Genomic DNA, 10,489 nt, shown 5'->3' with positions numbered 1-10,489 from the left:
TAGAATGCTCAAAACCCAACAATTACAACCAATCAAGTGCATGTTACTAACATCAAATCATAAAACGTATACGAATTTCACAATTTGATTAACTAGATTGATAAGAACCCTAATTCATTGATCAAGTGAAAAGAGAACCAATCAAACATATAATTAAGATCAAAGATTACTAGATGATAAACATAAAATCAAGTGCAAATTACAACTTAACAACAAACACTTAGGAATCCAGAATCAGAAATGATAAAGAAATCAGCCACACATGTCTAAGTTAAACTACAAATTCAACTAGTTTGATCTTCAAATTAACTTACAAAATGTAAAATAAAGTGTTTCCAAGATGCTAGATGATGATATGATACACCAAAATCGCCCCCTTGAAGTCTCTTGTCAAAGTTATGTTTGAATATGCCAGAAGAACATAATAAATCGGAAGTTAAGAATTCAAATTTTGATCAGATTACGTTACATGGCCCGTGTAACATATGCCTTGCCATTACACGGCCGTGTAATGACTCTGATGTGTTGAAATACTTCCAAAGCGCCGCCGCGTAACGTATGCCTTGCCAAAGCGCGGGCCGTGTAATGCAATTCATAAAAGTCAATTCCTGATTTTCTTCATTTCTTCAATTTAGCTCCGAAAGTTCCGAAATTTCACTGAGAGCTTCCCTTGACCATCCTAAGCATGCTCCAATCTTCGAATCACCCTGAAACATCCACAAAAAATGGTGAAATATCGATAGATCCTCGATAATGTCCTTAAATGCAAAATGAATGAATATTACACTAAAAATGCAATGCAATGCTATAAATAAACATGAAGTTAGCTTATGAAAAGGTGCGGTTTATGCACCTAACAAATCTCCCCAAGCTTGAACCTTTTCTTGTCCTCAAGAAAACAAAACAAAAATTAACCTTGGAAGAGATGAATGCAAATGCAAATGAAGAAATGCAAACATAGAAATAAAAAGAAAGAATGCCTCAAGTTATTATCCCGACAACATAATCATGATTAAAGACTTGTCAACCTATACCCCAAACACATACGAATGTACTGTATTCCAAATCAGGACAGTAGAAGACTTGGAACACAAAGATTTGCCAACCACTTGGTTTAATTGCATAGAACCATAGTATAAGGCATCTCCTAGTAACTTTTACTGTCAAGGCAGGTGCATCTCAAATTATAGGGTGTGCTCACTGAAACACTCAACTCGTGTATGCACTCATTTCACAAGATGTGTGAACTCACTCCTATCAAAGAATCTACACTCGTTATTTAAGGTGGAGGGCACTCGGCGTCGGTAAGGCATATCCCATTCTTCTTAGTTTTCTCTCCATTCTCTTCAATAGCTTGCGGTTGCACAATCTTCATATCTTCTTCCAAAATCCGTGTCAACTCTCGGTAATCCATAATAGGAGATAAATCCATAACCATATCAGGAGCGCAAAAGAAATATACAACAACAAATATACAAAATAGAACCATATAATCATAATTGTTGGCTTCAAAATAAACTTCTAATGCTAAACAAGCCAACAAAATCAAACACAAACGAATTTCCTGTGAAAATATCATCATGAAAAATCTGGATATGTACAAAGACTCAACTTAAATATTACGAAAGAAATGAAAAACAAACATAAACTAAAACTTCTTTTTTTTTTAGATCACAAAACTTGATAAATTGACTTTTGAAGAACTCTTTTATAAATGACAAATACTTGTAGAGATTTGACTTTGAAATCCGCCATTTTGATGATCTCGCGGTTTTGACTTTGGAAAACAAATTGGTTTAAAATAACGATAAACTTCTAATATTTACAACTAGAAAACTAGAATGAAAATAATAAACAACTTTAACAACTATTCTTTGGAGACATTGATTTGACTTTAAAATGCATAAAGACTAATGTTGAAAAAGCTGCATAAATCCTATTTTTTTATTTATTTATTATTTTTTTTTTATTAACCAATATTTTTGAACCAAGCGAAGATCATGCATAATCCAACAAAAAGTCAATTAGTCTAAACTAAATATTACAAAACAAAATAAAACAAGCATATATACAAACGATTAACAAAATAAACTAAAAACGAAACTAGACAACCAAATGAACTTTTACGCCTCCTTATGCCTTACCCATTCACACAATAACGTACTCACGGGTATTTAAAAACGCCCTAGATTTGATTATCACTTGCTGTGACCCGAATTATTTAAGAGGAGCTGATTGTCATAATATACCTCAATGCACCACCACTAAGTGAAAAGCAAATAAGTGTGCTCTCAATAGTTCTAAAGTTTCACAAATTAGTGACATCACATGTATAAGGGGTATAAGCAGACAAAACTTTGAACTTGACTATGTATTGTGACAAAAAGTTAAAGGCATTCTAAAGATGAGAAGAAAGAGGAGAGAAAAATTCATGAAATGATCCTAAAAATCTAAAAGAAAAAGAAAAATATTTTTGTCTTTTTATTTTTATTTTTATTTTTTTATTTATTTATTTTTTTTACTCGTGCAATGAATGAATATGCAACTTTTTTATTTTTTATTTTTTTTAATTATTAATGATACACCCCTTCCCAAGCTTAAAAATATGCATCGTCCTCGATGCTTGGGAAGAGAGCAGGACAAATTATTGAGGAGGATCTTGAGGTGCGAATGGAGTTTAAGCACAATGCATAACCACTTTAAATGACCAACACACAATTAACACTCAATTTGACAGTTTAAGCACAAAGATTAAAGCTTTTTGACTAACAATGCAAAGTCAAAGAATTGGAAGGAGAATACCCGATTTAGAGCTTGAAACACGAAATTGGTGCTTGAAATCACTTGTAATCTCTTCCACAATGCTTCCCCAAGCTTATCCTACAAACAATTTGAAGAAATTAAAACAAAATTGTAACACCGTAAATTTTCGAACAAAGTTTTCATTTTTAAATTACAAAAATTATCATAATGCATTTCACAAAAATCCCAATTATCAATTTAACAAAACACAGTTCCATAATTGTTTGATTAATAATCCAGGATCCTAAAAAAGATAACTCTTTATCTCGTGTGTACAATCAAGCCGGCGCCTTCCCGTGATCCTGAGAAGTACCTGAAACACATAACACATAACACGGTAAGCACAAAGCTTAGTGAGTTCCCCAAAAAACCACAAATACACATTAGCCACTCGAGGCTATAACTCTGTAAGACCCTCCGGTCAATGTGTCTCAGTGGGACCCTCCAGTCCCACAACTCTAATGGACCCTCCGGTCCTAACTCTGTGGACCCTCCGGTCCTAACTCTGTGGACCCTCCGGTCCTAACTCTATAAGCTCATAATAAATACACAACATAATTCACATAGACATAATGCAGGATATCGCAGTACTCAAATAAACACATAAGATCAATATATACACATATTACCATAACAGCATAAGTCACAAAGACAGTATGCACGATAACACATAACACATAATAAACAAATAAGACCCTCCGGTCGATAGTGTACTAAGACCCTCCGGTCTATATGTACTGAGACCCTCTGGTCAATAATATACTAAGACCCTCCGGTCAATAGTGCAAATAAGACCCTCTGTTCATCAACAAGAATAAGACCCTCTGGTCACACACAAATTACAACACAGATAAGTGTAGTGAGAAGACTCACCTCGAATGGCGAACAGATCCTATACATGTTGTTGCTACACTCTGGCTTCTATCACTAAGTCAAACCCACAAATAACCCCATTAGGTTCTAAGAACAACCTTAACATTATTAGGTCTAAATATAGTCCACCAATCCGGTCCATAAATATCTCAAGTCCATTAGGCCCACCAAGGCCCAATCATGGCCTAATTTTCCAAATTGGGCCCAAACCCTCATATGGGCCTTACCCTAAAGCCCATCTAAATATTCTAGTTCACATGACTACTCTTGGATGGCCCATCAATGGCCCAAACACCAACCCCAATAGGAAAGCCCAACACAAGGCCCAAGAAAAATTAGGGTTTTCACATAAAATGACGATTAGGGTTAAATGTTTCTCACTTACCCATTAAGGTCTTAACCCATTAAGTCCATTATTCCACTAAGATATCATATAATAGAATTGTCTTGAGTTTTATCTTCAGTCCACTGGTCCAAATGCGGGTCCCAAAAGGCCCAACCAACAAACCCAACAATTAGGGTTTTCTAAACCCTAATTAGGATTTCTATCCCAATCACTATCCAACTAGTCCAGATCAAACATTTGGGCTAATTAGGGTTCACTATGCTAAGCACCACCCACTACCACCTTAGGTAGTGGTGGTCAGTGGCGGCTCACGGCGGCGGCCACCACCTCACGGTGGTGGTGGGGGGTTTTCCAACCACACATACCACTATTCGCCCTCATAATTCCCGAGAACAACAATTTCACCCAAGCACAAACTCAAAAACACACCCACAGCCACCTCTCATGGCGGCTGGTGGTGGCGTAGGGCGGCAGGAAGCAAAATAGATGGCAGCTACCACCTTGAGGTGGTGGCGGTGGATTTTTCCTGTCTAGAAGTTCGCTCACAACACCATAACACCACCCAGCAATATAGATCACGATAGAACACTGAAAAACGTACCTTCCCACGACCACTTTCGCGGCAGCCCAAGGCAGTCGGAGGAAAAGAAGAAGATTCGCTATGGCTGCTGCTCGGAATAGAGACGGCGACGGCGGCACAGTGACGAAATAGGCGGAGATGAAGGAAGCAATCATAGCATGGAACTGGGCTGAGTTCTTCCCGACGAACGGAAGCCACGATCACGCTTCACAGCTCCGGTGAGCATGTGACGCCCAACAATTCCGCGTCGTCCAGCAGCCTCGATGGCGTCCCGGCGGCGGATTAGCGGCGGCAACGGTTGGTCTGATCGGAATGGCGAACGAACATGGAGGGTGGCGGCTGGGACGTCTCCCATGGCGGCTGAATGCTCTTGATAGGTTTAGGGTTAGACGCTGGGAGGGAGCACCGGGTATACCCCGTGACTTTCTTCAAACAATTTGCGATTTTTACAATAACAGCCCCTCCCCACCAAATCTTCTTCAACTTTAACCCAATATTTACCTTTTTAACCCATACTTCCATAATTCTTTTCAAATTAAATCCCAATACTTACCATGCAGCCCCTAATTCCATAAATTCATTACAAATAAGGTCCAAAACTTACCAAATAGCCCCTGCCCTCAGGAATCTTTACAAATTAAATCATGAACTTACACATTAACCCTAAAAATCCAAAATTACATCAATTGGCTCCCCGACACCCTCACCCCGCTAAATATTATAAATTTATTAAACGGGATGTTACAATTATTTTCGGTCCCCGATTTCTAGGGTTCTTCCAAAAATCCGAAAATCACCATTAAAATGGTGTTTTGAAGGTGCTTGAGTGTAAGGAAGAAGAAAGGGGAATGAAAAATCATACCTTGCTTGCTTAAATCCATGGAAAATCGAAGATTTTAGGTGTATGTGTGTGTGTTCGGTCGTGTGCGATGAAGGGTAGTAAGAGGGAAGTCACGACTGTAATGAGGAAAAGAAGGAGCTGCACATTCTTAAAGAAATCTCGTTTTTTTATGTACATGCCTCGTTACACGGCCCGTGTAATGGCAAGAGTAATGTTACACGGCCGTGTAACGCCAAATATTCTGAATCAATCTTCATTACACGGCTGATGAAACGTGGAATCGAGTATAAAACGAATCAAAGTATGAAATCAATTAAGAATGCGAGATTGAATACCAGATGTAAATATGATCTTGTTTCATCTCTATTACGCTTTCGAATGTTTACAGAGAACAAAGACAGGTCTGTAAAAACTCTCTTCCTCTTACTCTAGTAACTATCCCTATTTATAGGGAACAGAAAGCATACAAAAAATATATTAAGGCATAAACACTAACGCTTCGAATAAAAGCGCCTTAGTAAAATAGATTACAAAATATTTCAAAGAGGCAAAATATAATTCGACTAATTACAACAATTCGACCCTTACAATCTCCCCCTTTGTAATCATAGTCGAACTACTTAATTTGTAAGAAGCTGGATGGAATACAGCATCACTCTTCGAATCTCCGTGTACCAAGAGATTATCTTCTTCAGCTCTTTCTTATCTCCTTCATTATTCTTCTTACAATGATTCATACGAACATTTAAGTTCGTATATTGAGAAGTTGAATATCTCTCCACTTCGCATGCTTGGAATAAGAAACGTTTAGCTTTTCTAGCTTTGTCTTTTCCTACGAAGACCATTCCAAAAGGCTTCAAACAGATTTCACCATCATCATACTTTTTCAATTCTGCTTGAGTCTTCGTAGGAGCCATTGGTGCTTTTATTTCCATTCCTTTAGCTGAAGCTAACTCCACATCTGTTAGTGCCAAGCACTCATAATAATTTTCGATGAAAATCTTGATGTGAGCAACCCCAAGCTTGAATACATCCGGTTCAGTGTTTTGGAGATATAAAAATGATTTATCTTTCAAAATCAATGCAACTTGTATAAGATCATACAAGTTCATTAATGGAAAATCTGCAATTGTAAATTCGCAAATATTTCCATTTGCCCTGGCAACCACATACTTGATGTTCTGGACTGTGTTTTCGAATACCACATCCTTTTTCATACTTATAACTTTCTTGATCTTTATCAAAGACCAAACTTCCTCAGGGGCTTTTGCAAGAACAACATGAAATCGAATTTTCATGTGTATACCTTCATTCTTTTCTTTAAAATTTCCTTCTGCTTTGAATTGGGGCATGATGAACATCATTTCGTTAATTGGAAAATCCAGCTAGCTTGTATCAGTATTCGTGACCAAATAACTTTGTTTTGGTTTCTTCTCAAACGAATACAAATGATTAAACGTTACGACCTCTATTGTTTCGTAATTGTAATGTTTGGCCGGATCACCCTTGTCCATTCCCTTCGGATCACTTGCACGCTGAGTCATTATGCTTTGAATCAATCTTAGCTTTTCGATTTCAGCTTCTGCTTCAGCTTTCCTTTCTTCTTTCGATTTTTCCACCACAATTGTTTTCCCTTTATCTTTCACAACTAAATCATCTTTCACCTCCAATGTTTTCGAACTACTCCCAACATTATCAGTAGGTTTACCAATCACAATTCCTTTCGAAATTGGTCTTGTAATTGGCATGGTTGTTACAATTGTTGAAGTAATCGGCCCAGCAGGAACTATAACTGGCTTTGTTGTTGGGATCTCTGAAGAAAATACCTTTCCTACAACTTTCGCATTATCCCCACTGGCCTTCGAATCACCGGTTTTTCTTTCTCCCCCTTGCACCCCTATGAAAACAGGTGGGGCATTCGTTGTTGGAAGAAGGTTGGATATGCGAGAGAGAGGAGCAAGTTGCTTGTTGAGAATTGCTTCAAATTGTAAGAACTTTTGAGATAAAAATTCAGGAGTAATCAGAGAAGAAGAAACCGGCTGGACTGATAGATCTTTTAACTCCTTTAACAAAGTAATTACTTCCAAAAAGTTGGCATTTTCGTTTATTGAAAGTTGAGTTATTTGAGGACTCAAACTTTCATATAATGTGACAAACTTGGTGATCGCATTACAAATGATATCAACCTTCTGATTCAGAGATGCATAATCTTGTTGAACACTTGCAACCTCTTTTTGCATCTCTTCACGAAGTTCACGAATTTGCAAATTGACATCCTCCCTGACTTTCTTCACTTCTTGAACAAAAAGAACATGCCTTTCCTTTGTTACATTCTTCCATTCTTTCACATCTCTGGTAAACGTCGAATTTTGAGAATTGATCTGTAGTTCATTATTTTGATCACTATGATCAACCTTCTCCAAAATTCGTGATTCAGAATCAGTAAGCATCCCAGATACTTTACTTATAACTCTGGCTTCGAACAATTTCAACATAGACTCAACCTCCAAACTCGAAATAGACGAACCACCCCCCAGATCAGCTTGAGATTGAAGTATAGAGTTCAACTTCTGATTCAGAATTTTAAATTGCTTCATGGTCATTAGCATATGATCTGGAAACGCCTCTTCGTCTTCATTAAACTCCAATTCCTCAAACATACCTCCAAACCCCTCAGTATCAGTTTCTGTCTCCATAAGAATGGGTTCTTGAACAATCGAATTAGGTTTGGGTGTATCAGTGGATTGAGAAGAAAAGATAGATGTAAATGGTTGATTGATAATATGTGGGAATGTAGGAGAATCGGTGGTGGAAGTAATTGGAATAATTGATGGAGGTAAAGAAACAATACTTTCGAAGGGAGCAGAAGTAGATTGACCTTGAGCTTCATTCTTCGCATCTCCTTCACCCATATTGATATTTGCATCCGTATCAGATACGTTGCAGGGATGCCTGAAGTTCGTACCTCCTCAGAAACAGATTTGGCAACCGAATCTTCGGGTGGTATGACAATTGTCTTCTCAGGAGTCGAACTTTGTACATGAAGATTGACATCTGATGTTTCAGGAATTCTTTCATCATCATCATCTAGAGACTCAGTAGAAAGTATAAGCTTTCGTGTCTTCTTCTTCTTCTTAGATGTGTGTTTAGCCATATCTGTAGCCCTTCACTTCTTTGATGATGGAGAAACAGGCGCTGACATTTCACGAATCAAAACACCCTGATGAGAAACCTGAGGCTTTCGTATTACATGAGATGTTGGAGACTTAAGTATATGCGAAGACATCTTTTTGATTCTTCGAAACATACCAGTCTTCGAAGGAATAACCACGTTCTCTTGAGACTCAGGAACAATAGGTTTAATTATTTGAGTCTTTGCAATTGACACTTCTTGAACCACAGAGTCTTCAACTGTAACTGGCTTCTTCTTTGGTTTAGATTTCTTTTCTTCCCTTGGCAACAATTTCCCAGTTGGAACAGTAGAATCAATAGTTTGCAAATATGCCACTAAGACTGAATTCGAAGGATCAACTCTTTTAAGCATAGCATCAGGAATACGAGCAACAGATGGAAAATCCTCAGCACTATCTGTGACTTCCTTCGGATAGTGATACGATTGAAAAACAACTATTTCCTCTTCATTGGGTACCAAAATCCCTTCCTTGTTGTAAAAGTATTGCAAAATTAAGCTCCAGTATCTTGCACACGAAATACCATGAATAGCATTCGTATGTTCTACACTCTTTTGGAATTCCTTCCACAATTGTGTAGAATAGTCCACTTGAAGATCATAATATATACCAGCAACCATTGCATAAACCTCCATTCTTCATTTATCAAGACCAACTGTTCTCCCAGTTAAACACCTTAGAAAAATACCAAATAAGAAATTCCATAGTCTTGGAAGACCAGATTTCTTAAAATCACTGATCTTTGATAGTGGAGGCTGATATCCCATCTCATTAAACATATGAACAATTTGAAGGAATGTGAAAGCAACATATGGAGGTGAATTCGGAATTTCAAGAATTTGACAAAAGAGTTTCTTGGATAGCCTGACCTTTTTGTCATTCACCAAATGGAAAGTAATTGTATCAGAAGCTTTGTTGTAAGTAGCAGTTGATCCTGCTTGAGAAAGCCATGTCATTGGAACAGAGAATGAACTGAACATCGCCTTAGACAAAACAGAGTTCTTCAAGGTAACGATTAGCATCTGCAATTCTTCCGGGTATTGAGAAACATCACCCTCCAAGTAATAGTTTGTTGCATGAATCTTCATGATTGGTAATGAGGAGACATCTTCAGTGGTTTGAGAAGGATCAGCATCAACATGAACAGAAGCCGCCATTGTTAGGTTTTGAAGACTTTGATGATCAGAGAATTTTGGAATTTTTCTTTTTGATCACGTAAACTGATAATGAACCCTTGAATCCCCTTTTATATGTAACCCTGGAGTTTGAATTTGAAGCGGGATATGTATTTAATGAGATCCGACGTGACACCTTGAAAATCGGATCATTACTGCGTAAAAGTAGCCATACGTCAAAAAGTAGCTGTCACATCTCCGTGAAAACCGGACAGAATACCATACGTCATTTAAAACAGCCTATATTGATATCCCCAAGAAGATTGTAACCGTCAGAACCCTTCGTATGGAAGCAAGGCTCTTTCACTTTTGGGATGAAAAGCGAAGTCATATGCCAGAAGTTTGAAATCATCAGCCTGAGTTGGTATTACTCAGAGCCTCAAGGATTTCGTGAGTGCAGTGTTCCAAAGAATGTAGACGAGAAACAAAAATAAGAAAAATTTGGGATATTGTGATGTCAAAAAAAATTGACACAAAAGCAGATGAAATCCCGGGCAAAGATTGCTTCATTAATCATTAAGAAAAATGATCAACAACTTGTGTATGTTCCCGTGAATTACAATCGAATACTTGTTGATAAGTATCGAAGGGCTTCTTTTATAATGTTTCATGGGTAGTTAAAAAAAATTTCGTTACATTTCATCCTAAACATAAGGTGAAAATTTGTAACAGAAATTACTT

The sequence above is a fragment of the Lactuca virosa genome, chromosome 1 (assembly GCF_052849685.1).
Source record: "Lactuca virosa cultivar CGN04683 chromosome 1, Lactuca_virosa_CGN04683_v6, whole genome shotgun sequence".
NCBI lineage: Eukaryota > Viridiplantae > Streptophyta > Magnoliopsida > Asterales > Asteraceae > Lactuca > Lactuca virosa.
Note: the sequence above shows the minus strand (reverse complement) of the source record.